The 21,011-nt window shown below is 39.7% G+C and overlaps 1 long non-coding RNA gene across 1 annotated transcript; it reads left to right on the top strand.

Moving 5' to 3' along the window:
* Positions 1-12,749: 12,749 nt before the first annotated feature.
* On the top strand, positions 12,750-19,460 carry LOC110073039 (uncharacterized). The gene is made up of 3 exons (XR_002299505.3): positions 12,750-13,466; positions 18,560-18,866; positions 19,150-19,460. It is a non-coding gene; the product is annotated as an uncharacterized LOC110073039 (long non-coding RNA).
* Positions 19,461-21,011: the final 1,551 nt, after the last annotated feature.

Here is a 21,011-nt window from a genome sequence, read left to right as displayed (position 1 = left end):
TGCTGTTAGAACTGTCCTTAGTGACACAACAAGCCACTGCACTCACACACATTGTGGAATGCTAGTCACCCACAGTAATGAGAGAGGAAAACGAATCTGGCTGAGGGAACAAGAGGATACATCGCTTTAATGGTTTAACGGCAAGGAAATGTTAAGTTGGCACATAAGAAGAACTTGTGCCAGTTGCCCAATGACAAGAAGGGAAGCCATCCATAAAAGCAATCTACCTATATCTGTTTTCTTGCAGGAAGGAACTGGAAGGGGGTGGTGGTAAAATCCCATTGTCTTTATAAATTGATAATTAAATAATATTCAATTAGATGGGAGACAGACTCTTTTCATCCCTTAGGAAGCCTGTAGTAAAAAAAACCCAGCATCTATCTATCTATCTATCTATCTATCTATCTATCTATCTATCTATCTATCTATCTATCTATCTATCTATCTATCTATCTATCTATCTATCTATCTATCTATCTATCTATCTATCTATCTATCTATCTATCTATCTAATTTTATTTATTCATTTATTTATTTGTTTGTTTGTTTGTTTATTCAAAGCCATATATCCTATTTAGTGACAGTATGCAGAGGAAAAGGCCTCAGGACCAACCTGACACATTTGCTTGGCTGAGGCAGAGCAGAAGTTGGTGCTTCTCCCAGCCGAAAGGGATCTCAGCTGAGATAGTTTGGTCCATGACAGACAAAAACTCACAAGCACTTTTCCTCACCACTGATGGCAAAGACACGACAACAAATTTAAATAGATAACAAGCTGCTGCCTATTTGTGATACCAAAACCAGCAGTGAGAGGTAGCTTATATATAGGTAATTTTAGCCTGTATATGTGCAGCTGCTGTAGACATGCAACTTCTTTTTTGTCTACTGTTTTCTTGTGTCAGAGAATCATTTAGCAGGGACTTTGAAGGTCACCTAACCCAGGTCTCCTGAAACACGAAGTCCACTCCTACATTATCCCATATACAGCCATCACCCTCTGCTTAAGTATGTCTAATAGAGAAAATCCCACTGACATCCAAGGCAGTTCATGCCACTGCTGAGCAACTTGTCCTATCATGAAGTTCTTCCTAATGTTTAACTGATATCCTTTTTCTTGTCGTTTCAACCTGTTGGCTTCTCTGAAGCAACAGAAACAAATTTGATCATCAATCTTGTGATAACCACCAGATATTTGAAGATGGTTTTCACTCTGCTTCTTAACTATGACTTCTGAAGGTTAGGCATACTCAGACCTTTTGGCCTTCTTTCATAGGTGCACTGAGGTTTGGCCAAATAGTGGCACCATTATTTTTTTGTGATCTGGACACTCCCTTTCTGTTAGGGCAGCCTAGGTTTGCATTAGCCCTTTAGCCTTCATGTCACATGTTCTATTCAAACTGTTAGGTAATTTTCACATTCCCTGATTTAGCTGATGCTATGAATTGACTTTACAGAAAAGCACTGTGTTTGACTAACATGAGATGATCTGAAAGTTTTTTCTGTGAGGTGTTTTGTTTTTGTAAACAAAACACCTCACAGGTGTTTTGTTTACGAAATGGCTTTTTCAGACATGCATCGAATGTTCTGATGTTATCATAGAATCAAAAATAATTGGACGGGGCCTGAAAGGACATTGACTCCAACCTCCTTTTCAGTGCAGGAATCCAAATCAATATAGGACTGACAGATGGCTGTCCAATTTTCTCTTGAATGCCTCCAGCGTTGGAGGGCTCACCACCTCTTGGGGTAATTGGTTCCATTATCATACTGCTATAATAGTTAAGTTTTTCCTGATGTTCAGCCTGTAATCATGTGGTGGTAATAATGACTATGAAGAACAAGTCTATAATGTGGAAAAACTGTTGGATTCAAACTGTGATCATAATCCAAAGGCTTCACGTGTCCTACATGGGGCAATATTACCTGTTATGTTCAGCATCTAGTTCACTGTTGCATGCATCTTTTGAAAACTTTAAGTAATAGCTGTTGGGTTGGATCAAGACTATGCTCTGCAACAGTACAGAGGCTTTTTCAGAAAATGCTATCACCTTGCATTGCACATCTTTGAAATGAAAACCAAACACCAGGAACTCTTCATTTTAGGTGCTATTTACATTGGTCCCAATCACAATTACTTCCCTGAAGCTTATGACAATTTCCAGATATGGAAAAGATTTCCATGTAGACCAGAGCATGGAAGAAGAGAGATTTAAAATTTGCTTTTCTCTTAACAACATCCCAGTCTGAACTACCCTCTGCCAGGAGCCATGACTACTATGTAAATATTTTAAAATATCAAACAGTCGTATATCATTTACCAATAAAGATATTAATGAGTGTCAGTGCCAGATGAACTTTTAAAAGACAGACATAAGTGCAAGTAACCACATTATCTTTTTGTTCCACTTCTATCAGGAATTGACATCATGACAGCTATCCTGATTTTGGATGCAGCAACTCTAGAGTAATGCTGTGTTGCATTCAAGCTAAATAGGTAAGACAGCAAACAAGATAAAGATGATAATGCATTCTCAACTTTTATTTATCTTTGTAGTATATTCCTATGCTGCTTCTATCAGATTTAGTTGACATACAGTAACTCAGTTAGTTGGAACCCTTGGCAAGGAGTTCAACAAACACATCCCCATCCCTCCCAAGAGAAAAACCAGGATATGTGCCCTTCAAAAAGATACATGATCCTAGAGCACACCCTAAAGAAGGTGCTGATATTATGTGATTTTATCTAAATAATACATTCTTATCTTCCTGGTCACTGACTGTAATAAATTGTTACTATTATTATTACTGGTAAGCCACTTCTGAGCACTTGGTATTTAGAAAACCTTAGAAGGGTTTCTGTAAGTCAGGATCAACCTGACGGCACAAAATAAAAATAATTTCATTTTTCCCAGATTTATCTAAGTGGTATAGACCAAAATTTGAAAATTGAACAGTTATGCCTAAAAACAAAATCAAAATTACAAAAGCAATTTTAATAGTCCTTATTTTGGAAAGGGATCTTCACCACCTTCCTGAACACAGAGTGAGTAGGGTTCTGCACACAGGAGGATGTTCCAAACAGGGAGTGACAGAGGAGGAAGTGCTGTACATGTAGCCTTCTGTAAGTGTGGTCAAAAGAGCCTTTCCTGATGATCTTTTGAGCCAAGCATGCTCATACTGAGACAGTTTCTAGTAATATCATCAAAATAATATAAATATACATAATGTATAGTTAATTCAATAAGTTGTAAGCAAATTCTCTTCATTTGAAAAACGATGGTGGGTCCAGTCTTGAAATCCTTCCTGATTAACAGTACAAAGATGTGCTGGCAATCAGCAAGCAGGGATGGAGACTCAAGTCATGGGACTCGCTGTCAAGTGGGATTTAAGTTGCACCAGTGACTTGACTCAGACTTGACACAAGACTTGGAACCCCCAATCCCTCTTTTATTTTTATTTTTATTTTTTTATTTTTTGGACTTATATACCGCCCCATAGTGCTACAAGCACTCTCCGGGCGGTTTACAATTTCATTATACAGGCTACACATTGCCCCCCCAGCAAGCTGGGTACTCATTTTACCGACCTCGGAAGGATGGAGGGCTGAGTCAACCTTGAGCCGGCTACCTGGGATTTGAACCCCAGGTCGTGAGCACAGTTTTAGCTGCAGTACAGCGTTTTTAACCACTGCGCCACGAGGCTCCTCTTTGTTTTCTTGGAGAAAAAGCTTGTTTTTAATAGGGACTCATGACTTTGGAGTTGGTACCAAAGACTCGGACTTGGACTTGAGACTCAGACCATAAGACTTGTCAACATCTCTGGTCAACAGTAGTTAGGCAGAGGCCTCTTCTGCTAGTGGGGCTTCCCTTATGCCAGCAGAAGCACCTTGCGGCATGAGAACCCCTTCTGCTGGTGATCTAAGAGATCTACCTACAGAGGGATCCCCAGCAGCACAGCTAAATTGTTATCAGTTACTTAGCTAAGATCTGTTGCCAGAACAGTCAGCAGTAGAGGGGGCAGAATGATCAGAGGGAGGGGAAGCCACTGGATTGGCACAAAGTTGGACCAAGGTGACTACTCCAAAGTAATATTCCTATGCTGGAAGGGAGCTGAAACCACGACGACATAATGCTTTCAGCTGTCTTTGCTGGTTAGGAATGTACTCTGATGTGGCTGCTTTCAAGACCGGCAAAATATATTTTGGTGTCTGTTTTTAGCATATATTTTCCACTCCCCTTTAAATTGTTGTGCACTGTACTAAAAGCCAGGCAAGTATTAGTACAGGTAAGATAACAACAAACAAAGCAAAGCGTGCTAGTTATATACCACCCCATAGTGCTTCAAGCACTCTCTGGGTGGTTTAAAAGTTAATTAGTGGTGGGATTGCAAAAAGGTTAAAAAATGTTGGAAACTAATTTTTCAGGAAATATGTGATATATTTGGGAAAGACATCGAATTTCATGCTAAAATTGCTTTATTGTCAATTTTTGACAATGTAGATTTGGATTATTACTCGAAGGAATTGATCAACAATTTTATGACAAGTGCTAGAATATTAATAGCTAAGTTTTGGAAAGACAAAAATGATATTAAATTAGAAGATTGGTATAGTGAAGTATGGGACATCGCATTAAATGATAAATTGACTACTGAACTTAAGATGAAAAGAGGGGAAATAAGTTATAATATTTTATGCTATTTGGGATAGATTTATTGAATTTGTATTAGTGAAAGGAAAGGGGAAAGCCTCTAAACAACAATCTATAGAATTTCGGAAAGGAAATCTGCAATAAAAATTGTTCAATGGGGGCCCGTGGGTATGGGGTGCATATTAGAATGTAGTCTTAACAGCACTATAAATTGTATTTTTGCATTTTAGTTATTGTACAGTGGTGCCTCGCTTAACGATTGCCTCATTAAATGACAAAACCACTTGACAGTGAAGTTTTTGCGATCACTTTTGCGATCGCAAAATGATGTTCCTATGAGGAAAATTCGCTTAACAATGATCGGTTCCCTGCTTCGGGAACTGATTTTTTGCTAAACGATGTTTCTGAAACAGCTGATCAGTGGTTCTAAAATGGCCGTCTGCTGTGCAAAATGGCTCCCCGCTGTGGTTTCAGGATGGATTCCCCACTTTACAGGCAGCAAAAATGGCTGCCCCTATGGAGGATCTTCGCCGGATGGTGAGTTTCCAGCCCACTGGAATGCATTGAACCGGTTTCAATGCATTTCAATGGGTTTTTTCGTTTCGCAAGATGATATTTTCGTAAGACAGCTATTTTCGCGGAACGAATTAACATCGTCTTGCGAGGCACCACTGTAATTGTTTTTGTCTTAAAATTTAAAAAAAGAACAAAAAAGTTAATTATGCAGGCTACACATTGCCCCACACACACACCCAGCAAGCTGGGTACTCATTTTACTGACCTCAGAAGGATAGAAGGCTGAGTCAACCTTGAGTCGGCTACCTGGGATTGAACCCCAGGTCTTGAGAACAGTTTTGGCTGCAGTACAGCGGTTTAACCTCTGCGCCACGAGGTAATAAGAAGAAATAAAGACACTAAGAAGGTGCTGTCCACTCGTAATAAACCAGTGCCAAAGGCACCTGCCTCACTGTGTCTAATGTTAGAGCCAGCCATGGCTGCTGGCTGATTTCCATATTTTTTTCCTAGACAGTGTAAATAAGTGAGGGGGTGGGATGTAGTATGTGCAAATTGCATTCATATATTCTGGGGGCTGCAAATTCTAAGTATGAGAATATGTTCCTAAGACCAAGTATGTGCATGATTTTTCACACAAAAGAACATGTACACAATTCCCATATTCCTCTTATATGTAGGTAAGATGAAAACAATGTGAAATTTGACATAGACTAGAACTTCCAGAAGAAGAAAGAATGCAAAAAGAAGAAATAATCGTATAGCAACACTTTGAGACATTCACACACAGCCAATTTTTGGTAGAGAACTCTTTCCATTATAGGCAGAAGATACAGTTCAGGTGCACACTATTTCAGCCAGAGGCAAGAGCCCATGCAAATATTCAGCATGCAACTTTGGTTTCAACCAGATCACAGGAAACAAACACCAACAAAAACAGAACAGACAAGGTAACATGAAAGATGGAAATTTAATGCTAAAGCAAGCACCATTTAAATATGAATGGTGTGTGTGTGTGTGTGTGTGTGTGTGTGTGCGTGTGTGCGTGTGTGTGTGTGTGTGTGTGTGTGTGTGTGTGTGTGTGTGTGTGTGTGTGTGTGTGTTTTCCAGCCGCCCCTTTCTCTATGTAGATCTGCTATCTTTTGTCAAGAAATATGAAGCTCTCTGGAGCTTCTTTTGTTGCTTTCATTGTTAACTGCATGAGACTGAAAGCAGTTGCAAGGCTTGTTTCAACTTCAAAAAGCCCCACAGTGCAGCTAGTGAGGAATAAATGCTGATAAATGCATGAAATGTCGATGAGAAGGGGAGGGGGAAAAAGTTTTTTTGCAAGTTCATCTGCCCCTGGATGAGTTAACAGAGAATTTCAGTCATGGAAGGTTGAGAACAACAGATGTCTGTGTGCCTATTCAAGGCCCATTTTACAGTACAGAGAGAGAGAAAGAGAGAGGGAGAGAGAGAAGACAGGAGCTTGCTAATGTTGTGATTGAAATAGCAACGTATGAAATATAAACTCTCTTCATAACTTACACGTTCCCCTCCGTATTGTTCTTTTCTTACTGCAACCACTCCCCAATTCTAAAACAGAACAATATATCGAAGGAAAAACGTATCTTTCTGGTCTTCTCTATTAACACTTACTTGAAGGAATAGAGAGTAATAGCCAAGAGTACAATAGCTAAGATGTTTGACTACAAGGCTTGCCCAGTGGCCAACTTTACAGAGAACCATCTTCTCTTTGAAGTCGTCCTTTGCTTGAAAGAGTGGGTAACGCAAACCCAGTCTTCCCCATAATGGTGAGAGACGTTTTCTCGACGCCTTCACAGAATTTGTTTCTAAGTAGGAAATTTCAAAGAGGGAGCTATGTTAGTCTGTCCCGGCAAAAGAACAAAGAGTCATGTTGCACTTTTAAGATTAACTGATTTATTATGGGATGAGCTTTTGTGGATTACAATGCATTCTGGCAAGGAATTGTATAAGTTTCTAAAACTGCACTGGATTCAATTGATTTATGGTGCCTGTATGTGTTTGTGTGTATCTACAGACCGACACACAGACAGATGTATACCTTTCTAAAGTTTTTAAAATCAAACTAATATGCAGCAATGGGCACACATCCTTTCATAACCTTTTTCCATGATATATTTCCTCTTTCTTGGTAATGCATGGCCACTCTGTTCAGCTGTGAACTCCCTTGTTCAAATATTGTACTACTTTAAAAAGAAAACACTCAACTGTCTGACAGTTTTATTAGCTAAAACCCTGTTCCTGCAGCTATGCCATATGAGGCTGATGATATCATAAGCCATGGACATTTTATTTTAAATAACCACATTTTGATTTCCCCCTCCCCAGGTCCTGAAGTACCTGAGGAATCCCCTCTGTCACAAGAAAGTTGTTGGGGACCATAGGATGGGAGGCAGTCTTTAATTTCTGAAGATTGCCACCACTGGAATGACTTTACTGGTGAAGGTAATTTTTGGAAATTGAAAACTTCCTCCCATACCTCAGCCCCCAAGAGCTTCCCCATGACAAAAAAGGATCCCATGGAAGCTTCTAGTGCTTTGGGGAGAATTAGAATTTTTTTATTTCCTAATCACTGTAGCTGATGATGTCATCAGCCTTATGTCATGTAGCTGTGCCAACAGAATTTCAGCCCTTGTCTTACTTTTGTAATATTTTAATTACAGAAATTACAGATATTACAGAAATAAAAGCTATCCATATATGAATATAGCCATGCATTTTTTTGTGCCAAAACAGTATTTGAGAAACAGTGTTATGTAGTGAGTAGAAGACAGGATTAGATACATGTCCTCACTTGGTCATGGAAACTAACTGGGGTGTATGCAGCAGTGGTAAACTCTTTTAATATCTCATATACTTAAAAAAAAACAATAGGGTTGTCATAGGTGGAAGCAATGTGATGGCATATACTTAAACAGCGTAATATCCCTGTAACAATGGCAATGAGCATTTCCTGACTACACAGGCATAGCCAAGAAATCTTTCTGTTGTTTGGCCTCTGACTGAGGGGCACTGAGGGGAAAGCCTCCTTTGACTATCTTAAAGTGTATGGGGGAAGCTTGTCCTTTAAATAACAGGGTAATAAGCTGGATATAGCTTTGCAAGCCAAATCTGGCACCCAGTGGGTCAGCTATTCCCATTCATAGTTCAGGGTGGATATTCCATAGTTTTTAATCAAGGAATAGTTTCTGTATACTATGCAACATGATGACAGATTAAAAAATGTGAAGACAGAAAGATACATGTAGTACGAAAACATATCCTCCATCTCAAAGCAATTCCCTAAAAACGCAGTATGTGCCTTTTTCAAACCATTTTCACCACATTAATGGTGCAAGCCTATGCATAGCTATTCGAAAGACTTCAATGGGATTCTCTCCCTGGTATAGATGACTCCATGTTACATATGGTGTCTCAAAATGCTTCATCAGTCTGTCATGGTAATGCAGCCAGAAGTCATATAAGAGGCATTTTTTTCATACCAGTTAAGGAAATCTAATGACAGCCCTTTTGTGTCAGTAGAATGTCACCTTCATTACCTAGAAGGTAAAGGTAAAGGTTCCCCTTGACATTTAGTCCAGTCATGTCTGACTCTAGGGCATGGTGCTCATCCCCGTTTCCAAGCCATAGAGCCAGCGTTTGTCTGTAGACAGTTTTCATGGTCATGTGGCCAGTGAGACTAGACATGGAATGCTGTTTCCTTAATGCCATGGTGGTACCTACTTATCTACTCGCATTTACATGCTTTCGAACTGCTAGGTTGGCAGGAGCTGGGACAAGTGACTGGAGCTCACTCCGTCATGTGGATTCGATCTTACGACTGCTGGTCTTCTGACCTTGCAGCACAGAGGCTTCTGCAGTTTAACCCATAGCACCACCATGTCCCTTACCTAGAAGATATGCACCTAAATAAATCAGATGTATGTGTGTGTTGACTTAGTATTCAGCAATTGAGTCATTTCCTCTTTTACAATGAAATAAAAACGAATAATTAACTTTAAATAATCAAGCAAGAAACTGTACCAGCAGAATCTTTTAAATCATTGCTTTTTGTACACTTTTTGAAAAAGCTAGTATCAAGTCACTTTATAAAAATTCCCACATACAGAACTTTTCTTTGGATGCTCTTTAGATATTTACAACATATTACATATCTTGCAACGCATTTTTTTATTTTCTTGTACCTTTTCATTTTTAAAGGCACCAAATATTGTATCTACTGCCTTCTGAAAAGTAATTAAAATGCATTTCCATGAAAATCCTAAGGAAGCAGCAGTAGCAGCTTTCTTTAAAAGAATGAGGACTAGAAACATGTGGAAAGATCCAAAGAATATCTCTGTACATATGGACCCCACTCGAGATAACAGTGAACATAGTATATTTTGGCCTCCCTTTGTTAATACCAGATGCATCCTTTCCTACAGCAGATTGTCACTTGCTGAGAGAAAAGGAGAAGGATCTAATAAGAAAAACTCTGCACCTAATACCCCTTATTTCCATAAGACCACAGAGTTCCTTTAGAAGTTCCTTGTACCAGGACATATTTTTATTTCACGGTCAAAATACTCAAACTACAGGTCCCAAACTGTGCTTTCCTAATACAGTGGGGTCTTGACTTGAGAACTTAATCCGTATTGGAAGGTGGTTCTCAAGTCAAAAAGTTCTCAAGTCAAATCTGCATTTCCCATAGGAATGCATTGAAAACCATTTGATCCGTATCTGCTCTTTTCCGTCCATAGAAACTAATGGGAAGCTGCTATTCTGCCTTCGACCACTAGAGGGGGATATTTTGTTTCTTTTTTTTTTTAGATCAAGAAAGGTTCAGGGAAGGCAGGGAAAATACAGTCCAGGCAGTACGGTACCAGGCAGTCCGAAGACTGTCTCCCAATCCACTCTCTAAACGCTGGGAGGAGTGAGGAAGCAGACAGGCACCCTTTTCACTGGCCAACAGTTAACTGAAACTTCACATTTTGCACTTTCCCTGCCTCCCACGTGGGTTTTTTTAGTTCTTAAATCTAAGTATGTAAGTCAAGTCAATATTTTCCTATGAGAGTGGTTCTTAAGTCAAAATGTTCTTAACTCAAGCCGTTCTTAAGTCAAGACCCCACTGTACAGAGCAGCCACTTTTGTCTAAATAGCCTGCTTGCAAAAATTAATTACCACTCTCAGCTGAACTAGAGTTATATAATGGGGAAAATAACTGGTGCATGGCCTGGATATGTGAAGGCAAGAGGAGAAGGGGACGACAGAGGATGAGATGGTTGGACAGTGTCATGGAAGCTACCAGAATGAATTTGACACTACTGTGGGACGCAGTGGAAGATAGGAGGGCCTGGCGTGCTCTGGTCCATCGGGTCACGAAGAGTTGGACATGACTAAATGACTAAACAACGATGATGGCCTGGATATAATGTATAATGTGTAGGTGGGGTGTTTCCTTAGAAGTAAAAATACTTAGAATGAGTGCCAGTCATTTGGTATATAGGCTTCCTATAACTTCATCTGGGTGGATAGTTCAGTGGTTTAGGTACAGAGGTTGAGAGTTTGCTTCTTCACTGTGCCTCTAAGGAGAAAAGCCAGCCTGTGTTGCTATGAGAAAGCTGCACAGTTCCAGGGTGTCCCCAGAAGAAGGGAAGGGTAAACTACTTCTGAGTATTCTCTACCTAGAAAACCCTGAAAAAGGATCACCATAAGTCTGAATTGATTCAACGGCACATGATTATTATTATTTTGCAAGCCAACATTATCAGAGACATTTTCTGCCATGCACTGAAATATGGAACTGGGAAAATCGAGATGGCAAGGACTTTACAGCAAGTGCAAAGATAAGAGCATTACTTGCATTCTAACATGTTCATTTCATATGTTAAATAATGATGCATATTAGTAACATGAAAATGGTAAAGGGCTTTTAAAAGGCCAGATTTTAATTTATTTCTTTAAAAAAATACTCTTGAGGGATTTCTCTTAATTGAGTTGTAATCAGTTAGTATTGATCATTAAAGCTTTCTTTTATGAGCCTGCTGACAGTAATGATGATAATGATGGTGAATGGGATGATGATGATGATGGCTCAATGTGTAGTTCTATGGTCACAAAGAAAAGATGAAGATTTGTTACAATACACTTGATGATAATTACTTCTTTCAGAAGATGGCCTGACTTGGAGAGAAAAGTACATAAGTAGCACCTTTCTGCTTTTGTTGCCGTGTATATATTCATAGCTATACAGTTGATGTATGTATGCAAATTATATCTGCACATACAGAAATGTCAATGGGAATTCACGTACATTTACTATATAAATGCTTAGAATTTGGTGAATGGAGCTGCCCCCACCAATCAGGGTTGGAAAAAGGCACACTCCCCTTTCCAGATGTACTCAAATGAATGCTGACAATTATGATTAGGTAACTGTCAACATGAACTGGTGTTTCTCAATGTTTTGGGGCATGCTTCACTCATTTGTTTGGGATTCTCACATTTAGTCGTGAATGATGACCATTCCTTAATTTGAGACATGCACTGTGCTCTGTGTGTTTGTGTGTCTATGAGAAAAGAAGACAACCATTTCCTACCTCAATCAACGATGACTGAATTTTATTCACTAAACATTTCTTCACTCAAGAGAGTCACAAAAAGACAATCCTATATTTGTTGCCTATTACTCATTTAAAAAACCCAAACCAAAAAAATGGCTCTCTTAAATAAATGGCCACATTTGGCAGCCAACCGCCATCCCCAACAGCCCATTAATTCCAAAACAAGAGCAATGCGTAGGGAAAAAAAATATTAAACCATGTGTATTCCCAGGAAAGTAAGGGCTGAGTGACTGGGGAGTGGACATGACAGCTCCACTAATTTGATGGACTCTGATGTTAATTTAAGGTTTGCTCCAATTTACAAACATACTTCTGTTTGTGCCACACGCACCCAGACATAATAAGGCAAACCAAAGGAACTTTTCAACTCATATCAATAGTTTCTCGTCTGATAATATTTTGGCTTCTCCTGAGCAAGAGCATGATTGTTTTTATTTCCAGGAGGAGATAATAACAGCGAAGCAATAATAAAATGGAGGATGGCTAAAAAGGAGTCAAGGCAGCTTCCACAGCACAGGAAGTTCACAGCCAGAGACTTAATTTCCCACACAATGTACTGTGCAATGGGCCCATTAACATAGATGAATAGGCTCTTTAAAGGTTTTTTTTTCCCTCCTTCTCTTTCCAGATATGCAGCTGCCTCTGAATGGCGATATGTTAATAAGGCACTCACATGCCTATTCTTCAGGTACAGCTCTGCATTCTCTACCTAGGTAATCTCCATCGAGAAAAAGCTATTAGGTGGTTGTATCTGCTACCACACCTTCAATTATATTAACACCTGCACAGATAATCTGCACAAGGTAAACTGGTAGGGGGTCAGTGGCCTGAATACATCCCCATCATTCTCCCCAAAGATGTGTCTTAGAGGAAGGAGTGAGGGGAGGGACCAAAATGGAGAGAACAGGGTATAGGTTGGGGGGGGGAGATTAAAGTCACTTCTATTACACATCGGGGGAACATTCTGGGGAGGGGGGAGGCTTTCATGCCTAGGAAATTGTTATTTCTTCAAACAACTGACAGCCTGTAGTGGAAACTCTAATGGAAAGCCCTGCTCCTATATTGTTATGCACGGCCCTCATGTAGATACATGGGGGAGGATTAAGTTGGTTTATAAAGGGCCTTTTGTGTGCAGTGTTAATTTGCAGTACTCTTGACAGTTGAGGTTGAAGGGTTTACAACCTTTCTGTTTACTTAGATGCAATGTGTCCTAGCTTTGTTTATTTCCCTCCGCAGCCCCTTAAGGCCTGGTAAAAGTTACATTTATCTTTATTAATGACGATGGTGCCGCCAAACGTGGCAGCGGAGAAAATAAAGACAGACACTTGTGGCATCATTAATTGCCAGCTTTTGTTCTTTCCTTCTTCCTGGTCACCATCAACGGTCCTATAAGCAGTACTGTGACTCAAGTTTCCTTTCCAAAGATTTTTTTTATGTACTCTCTGGTATTTTTTATGTACTCATAAAAAAATACCAGAGAAATCTAATCATTTAAATCAAGCTACGTGCATATGTGAAAGGGTTGTCAGTTATGCTGATACCATGTTAAAAGAAAAGAACTGCAAATTATTACCACAAACATCTGTTGTCTCCAGTGGTAGCAATTGCTCGTTAGTGCAATCCTATATGCATCTCCCTGGATGTAAATCCAACTGAGTTCAATGAGACTTTCTCCCAGGTAAGTAAGTATATTACTATTTTGCTTTGTGGGTGCTCCTTTAGTTAGTTTACCTTATACTTTTTGTGTTACTCAGCTTTTCTCGATTTATTTTTTCCATATTTTACATTTATATTTTATGTTACAAAAATGTCCACTGTTTTTGTCATGATGTCTGTTTTCTGCCTATTGTGTTGTTGATCTCCTGTTGATATTCTGGAGGAATTAAATATACACCAACGATAGATATTAGCATAAAACTCTGCTTCCTAGTGAGATCTAAGCTCAGGAGAGTCTAATAGCTTTTTATTTTAACTTGTCAAGGATGTCGAGAAATGTTAGTTGTTCAACACTGAGCCAAAAACTCAAAAGTAAACATGATCTTAATCTGAAGTAAAGGGCATGATTGAATTTTAAAACCCAAAAACATATGCTTGAATAACTCAGGTTATTTGCTCCCTGCCTCCCTTTACATGAGAGTCAGCCAACTGTGTGCTTTGTATTGTGATAACACAAAAAGAACACCATAAAGCATCAGATTTGGTGTATGTGGGTTATATTGATTGTGCCACATGAGCAATTGACTCAGAATTATATTTCTTAAGTGTGGGTGAAAGATAAACAGCATAGCCAAAAGCAACATTGATAGGATTGTTGAGGAAAATGTTGGTGATGCTTGTTTAATTTTTTTCATTAATTAATTAGCTCTTTTAGTATTCACTTCACCAATGGTTAAAAAAAATCAACTTTGTCATGAAGTGCTAGAATTGACCTTTTCCATTTTCAGTATACAGAATTATCTCCAATATTGCAGCTCCAGAAGAGTGCAGGAAAAGATTGTGGGTTTTTTTGCATATCCATGAATTGCACTGCCTTTTATCTTTAATGGAACAATTTTCAGCAGCATAAAGCCACCCAGATACCACTATTAGCATATGAAGATAAACACTGTTTGTTTATTATTAGTTATTTAAAACATTTATATGATCATTTATAAAACATGATACATTCCACAGAGGAGTTCAAAGCAAGTTGTGACAGAAAAAAAAGCCAAGAGTTTTAAAACGGAGATACATTCATCTCTTGGGGCCAAAAGCAGCTCTCCAAAGTCCAGACTTCTGGGCAACCTTAGTCTGTCCTTCTTCCCAGAGGACCACACTCCTTCACTAACTCCCCTCTGGTTATTGATATTATGGACTTGGTTCAGCTACGATTTAAAACTATACTGTAGTGTTCATGGGGAAAATGCAACACAGGTGGGGAAAGGAGATGTCAGTAGTGAAGCGTCTCTTCATGTTGTTTTACATGGAACATAGGTGTACAATATTATACTCTTGGAACTGCAGAGCTGGAAGGGGCGCTATGGATCATCAAGTCCAGCCCCTGTCAAGGAGGCACAGTGAGGAATCAAACTCCCAACCTCTGGCTTCGCCGCCAGGTACATAAACCACTGAGCTATCCAGCAGTCCATATCACCATGGCCACTGGAGTGCTGGCCATGACATCAAAAGGTCATAGTGTTCAGCTAAGGTGCTTTCAGCCTGGCCTGGGAGCACACAATATTCAGGCAACATGGGCAAAAATCAGTGTGATATTTTGTCAACTACCCTTTGGTCACCACATGGTCACACTTGTCTTTTATCTGAAACTTCCAGCCCCACCTTCAAGGCATCCCTGTCCTGTACCGCCACCCTTCCATCCCTCCGTATTTAATAATATACTCTTGCTGTAAGGAAAATGAAAATGATGGCGTACTCACTCGGCATTATTTATCCGTAATATTCATTGTTTAGCTATACTTCTGCTCTATCCCATGGAATATCTGAAGCAGAATTAACAATAATACTTTTGCTTTTTCTGAGCTGCTTTCTATTCTGTAGAAATACTATAGGGGGCAAAGTATAGCAGGCCGGTTTTACAAGATGTCTTTTTAAAAAAATTTTACTTTTGCAACTGTGAAAACATTTTTTTCAAAGCACTGATCTCATCTCTAAAATGGTTGATTGAATTTTATAGGTCTGCTGACAACAAAGCCTTCACAGGCCCATGAGGTTGCCTCCTATCTGTATATTTTTTCTAGCATTAACATACTGTATATGTGTATATTTCTCTAGCTGAGGGCATATTTATGTAATGGGTGAGTTATGAACTTGCTGTATCTTAAATCCTATTCTGTCAGGACATTTCAGCTAAGAACAGTGACGCTGCTGCAGCCCATCTCACAGAAAGATAAAGCTGAAGAGAAACAACACTGGATAAAAGAATAACAACCCTGCCTTTTACATTAATAATAACTGTGTGCCTTTACATTAATAATAATTGTGCGGAATTGCGGAAGTCAATTCCAACTTATGGCAACACTTTCTAGGATTTTCTATGTAGATAATACATAGAAGTAGTTTACCACTCCCTTCTGGCTAAGGGTGGGGGCATCCTAGGACTGTACAGCTTGCCCAAGGCGACACAGGCTGGCTCTTCTCCCTGGGGTTACAGTGGGAAATCAAACTGCCAACTTCCAACTCTGCAACCAGATAACCAAATCTCTGAGTAGGGTTGCCAGATACATGGGTACCAAAAGGAGGACCAAAAGGAGGACATAGAAAGACAAAAAAAGAGGACAGAGGGGGACATATTGAATGTTTCATTTGAATAGTTCCGTATTAAACCTGCAATCAGTACAATTTTATTACAGTAGCTGCCAATAAATGTCTCTTAGTGAACTGACCCAGAAACGGTCATGTTAAAAACTAAAAATAAATTCAATGGAAGCTTTTTTCAAAATAAAAAAAATTATTTAAACAGCCAATTGTACCAGAACCCACCCTGGCCCGGCTGCGGGATCCCCTGGCCACTCACACTCTGCACACGCTCAGAGGTAGCCTTGCTAATCTGGATGCCCAAATAAGGCTCCAGCACAGGCAGGGGGAAAGCGGTGTAGGGCAAAATAAAATGAGGCAGCCTCCCCTCCCCTGAGGGTCATAAGTTCAAGGCTGGGGAGTGCGGGAGTTGGAGTCCTGAAAGGGACTTTGAACACACACAGAGTCCAGGCGCTCTCCTTCCCATTGATGCACTCGGGTGCTGCTTGCTCCTGCCTGGCTTGGGGGGGGGGTGGCACTCCGCTCACCCTGCCTTTCTGGGCTCCCTGTGGTCTGGGCAGGAATGGTGGATTTCCGAGCAGCCACTGCGGGAGGGGTGCGAGGGCTGCACTCCAGCGCTGGCAGCAGGTAACAGGGGCCTGACATTTTAAAGTTTTTTATCTTGCCTGACGTCTGGCAGCCCTACCTCTGAGCAACCCAGCCAGCACTGCTTTTTACATGACAATCTCATTAACATACATTCCTCTCCGATAGCAAAAAATGGATTCAGTTCACCACAAACAAGCACAGGTGATCTGTATGTAGAAACAAATCCCTACAAGGTCCCACTTTTGCCAAAGGTAAACTGGAATAGCTGTTAAAACCCCATGTCTGTTACCCAGGGCTTAATGCCCCAGGTTCGTTGTTTTGTGCAATGGAGGCTGCATGTGCCATTAAAGAGACAGTGCCAGAACTTTGAAAAGATACAGGGATGGAGAGCTGTGTTGCCATATTCCAGTTCTGGGTACTCAACTTGTAGGGTTTTTAAAAATATATTATGTAAATAAAGCACAGTAGTTGTTGCTCTGCTTTTCTTCCAGTATCTTTTAGTCTTGCCATCGCTTGCGTAGTAAGCACTAATTCCTGCCTTTAACTACAGTGTGAGCTGCATGAGGCAGTCTGTATCTGAGTGACTGAATATAACATCTCTTCAGAGTTTACTTCAGATCATGGCAGGATTTTAATGTTGTTTCTTTTAATACTATAAGCTGCCTTAGACCCTTTCGGAGGAAAAGCACCATATATGGAGGCAAGTAAAGCAGAGATTTAGGGGAAAGGCCAGTGTGGGGGGCCTAATTTTCTACCCACTTACAAACTTTACATGTTCAACCAAGCCTCCGAACACAGCTTCAGCATTTCGTTGGCTTTTGTGGTTTTCTTGTATCCCCCCCCCCTTTTTAAGTCTCTGCTGACCCTACTCTTTTCATTTTTTGCTGCCCACATGTACAGAATATCTGAAGAGGACATCATCTGTTGTCTGCTATGCAGAGAACTTCACAACCTAAATGACAATCCAATGTTTTCAATCATGTGGAGGGTCTCCATGTATAGAAGAGGCTCTTCGGAACAGCAGTCTCCAAGTGACAACATAGGGGGCAAGGCTGTGTACTTCCTGCTCCCAAATCTTTAGCCTAGATAATGAACAACTAAATAGAGATACTGCATTTTGAGACTAGCACAGAAGAGCTTCCAGTAATCTGGAACTAGATGTGGCATACCTGAATTTATCTTTGTGTTACAGTTGACAGAAATGGCATAAAATCCGCCTACTTTTCAAGCATACACCTGAACATGTTTGAGGCTCACAGCCACTTGTACCCTCATTACTTAGAGCATGTCATTGGGATGTTAAAAGGGAATGTTGTGGGTGTAAAGTGAAGTTGATCATATTTATTGCCCATTCAGACACTGCTAAATAGACGTTTATTCATTTATCCAATTTATATTATGCCTTTCTCCCAATGGAGAGACTCCAGGTGGCTCAAAAATATTTACAAATGCAGTTTTAAAGATACAGTAAACTGCAATATTAACAATTGATTGAACATGTTACTATTCAAATAAGAATAGAAGCAAATATGTGTAAGGTGGTAAACGTTCATCAGAAAGACTGCTGGTTCTGAGCAATGTAGTTTGATCTATGGTGGATCTTAGACTGTTGTTAAGAGGATGCTAACATGTAAGGTTCAAGATCACTAGTTAGAGTACGTTAGACTACGGTTCAGCAGCCTTGGGTTCAAATCTACACACAGCCAGAAAACACACTTAACAACCACTGACCAACTACTGTAGTGGCTGGCCCACAGCCAAACAGTGAATTTACCCTAACTTACCTCAGAGCATTGTTGTAAGAACAAAATGAGGGGAAACATGTATAGTACCTTGAGCTACTTCAAGTACAGTTGGAATATAAATGAAGCACATAAATAAATGTCTAGTCTCAAATTCCCTATTTATCATTTTTCATCTGTTTTGTAGCTCTTGCAGTTATGATAATGGAAGAACTGCGAAGAAAAAAAAAGAGAGGATGCTATAACTTTGATGTCTGCCCATTCCTACAATACTGGCTATTGGGATCCTGATGGCATATGTCTCTAAGAAATGTTTCTGCTTTTATCTTACACTCTGCTGCTCCTGGAGGCAGCTTGTAAGCATGAAGCATTCCCCCCCCCTCCGCCTGCAGCTTGAGCCTCTGAGAGACAGCTAACTTCGTTGGCAAGAGCTCTGATATACTCAACATCCACGGAACACAAGGAGCCTGGGCAGGGGTTGACAGGAAACAAAGGTAACCCTTTTATATTAGATATTTGAGGAAAAAATGGAGATATAAGCAACCAGAATGTCAAGAAGGTTATCCTAAGCTGGAAACAGTGGTAAATACAGATGGGGGAGGGATTTAGAAAGAACCATGAAACTGTATTTAAAAACATATTCTAAGACAAAAGGGCTGGAATGCAAGGCTCAAGTTGCATCAGAAAATTGAGTTGAATATTAAGAGGATATTGAAGTTTTGGGTTGAAACTGGATTGTTGTTGATGCTTATCTTTCATTTATTTCTTTTACACCAGGTGCAAAATGTTGGAGAGAATACATACAGTCAGAACAACTGGAAAGGATTTTGTTCCCCTCTTCCCTTATATGACAGTTATTAAAATATCTAGGAGGCTTTTTTTCCTATTGCAGGAAATAAAATAAACAGAAGAAGCCCAATGTATTTTCCATTAGGGAGAATTTCATCAAGTCTGTGCATACTGACAAAAAATTGTATTGTCCTATTTCATTTTCTTTGCTTGAAATTGCCTCCTATTTACATGCCACATTTTTGTTTGCTTGCTTTTTTGCCTTACAGATTGTATAAAGTCTGGTTTTTCCTATGGGAGATATATGAGTCATCTGTAGTTTTTTTCCCTGGATGGTGTTGGGATTACAGTGGATGTGTTGCTGTGTATGTATGTCCGTCTCTCTGTGTGAACACACTCTGAATGTTCTGTATTGATGCCATACATCATACATATATATATTATCCCAACCATTAGCAAACAGAATTATTGCTGCAAAAATCTTATACCTGGCATTATAATCCTCTGTCATCTGATGGGATAGGAGAATTACAAAGACATTTTCTGGATATAAAGGGAAGTCAATCATATTTGTTGTCCATCTAGGCTTTGCTGAATATTTGGCAATTGGTCAATAACCACCAAACAAAGGTGTTAAATGTTCCTTAGAGAAAGAATGCTGATCCTCACAGGAGCACTGCAGTCAGTCAGTGGTGAACGCCAGATTGTTATTCATGTGACTCAGGCATTTCCGAAGCATTCTTTACGCATCTGGATACTGACTGGCAGGTTTTCTGCTATCAATGCTAGGAAGTTTAACAAAGGAAACACATTGTAGGGTTGATCTAAAGCACACTGTGAAGTCAACTGGAGTCAATACCTTCATCACCACCACGACTACTATCACCATTTTATAGCCTTTCACTAGAATAAAATAATTGTGTTTAAAAAGGTATGCTTTTTGTGTTAAAAAAAATCTTTTTCACTTGCAGGTTTTTATCTGGGGGGAGGGGTGTTTCTAGAATTTCCCTCCCAAATAGCCAATATGTCAAATTCTACAGGCAGAAGAAGAGAGAAGAGGTTAAATAGTGAATGTAAGGGGAAGAAGGTGCAAAGAATCTGCATTTGCAACTAAGAAGATCATTCAGCAAGTAAAGTTATTGTTTGTGCTTTTGATGAAAGACAGCTGTATTGTGCAACAGTTATTGGCTAGTTTTGCACTTTCTTCTTCTTAAAGCTGTAGACATAATACAGCCTGTGCACAACCCCCTCCAACCTCTACAAACCAGAAATCTTATTTTCAAAGCAGATACTGTCTGCTACTTTGCAAATACGTATGGTATCCTTAAGTGCAGGGGGAAGTCACAGTTGTGTCCAGTGAAGGAAATGAGGATAGGATTGTCGTCTCAAACAGGTGAACTCTGGATTGCAAACTATTGTTTTCAGGTCTTGAAGCATTCTTTTTTTAAAAAGCTGTAAGTGGAGCCACACCACTTTTAGAATAGTTTTAAGACCTTTACATACAAACTTTTTCATTTATTTCTGCTACAGTTATGGACCAAAATTTGTTGCTCCATAACTGTGCCCACTAGCCCAATTCTGAATTCTACCTTTTTGAAATTGAGCATCTGTGTGCTCATAAGCACTCCACACAATTTGGAATACTGACCATTCTAGGTTTCCAATTGTATGAAGTGCTCATATGTAGATGTGTACAGGGGAGTATTTTCTGACGTCTGGTGGAAGATGAGGTTTGGACCAGTTATACTATTCCCTCCTTATACTACCTTTAGGTATCCGAAAATATAAGATCTCAGTTTTGTATTGATTATGCACCAGTTACAAGGGATGCTAAAGCTGGGAATATTTAC

The sequence above is a fragment of the Pogona vitticeps genome, chromosome 3, assembly GCF_051106095.1.
Source record: "Pogona vitticeps strain Pit_001003342236 chromosome 3, PviZW2.1, whole genome shotgun sequence".
In the NCBI taxonomy this organism is placed as follows: domain Eukaryota; kingdom Metazoa; phylum Chordata; class Lepidosauria; order Squamata; family Agamidae; genus Pogona; species Pogona vitticeps.
The sequence above is the reverse complement of the archived record's forward strand: the minus strand, read 5'-3'. Positions and strand labels throughout refer to the sequence as shown.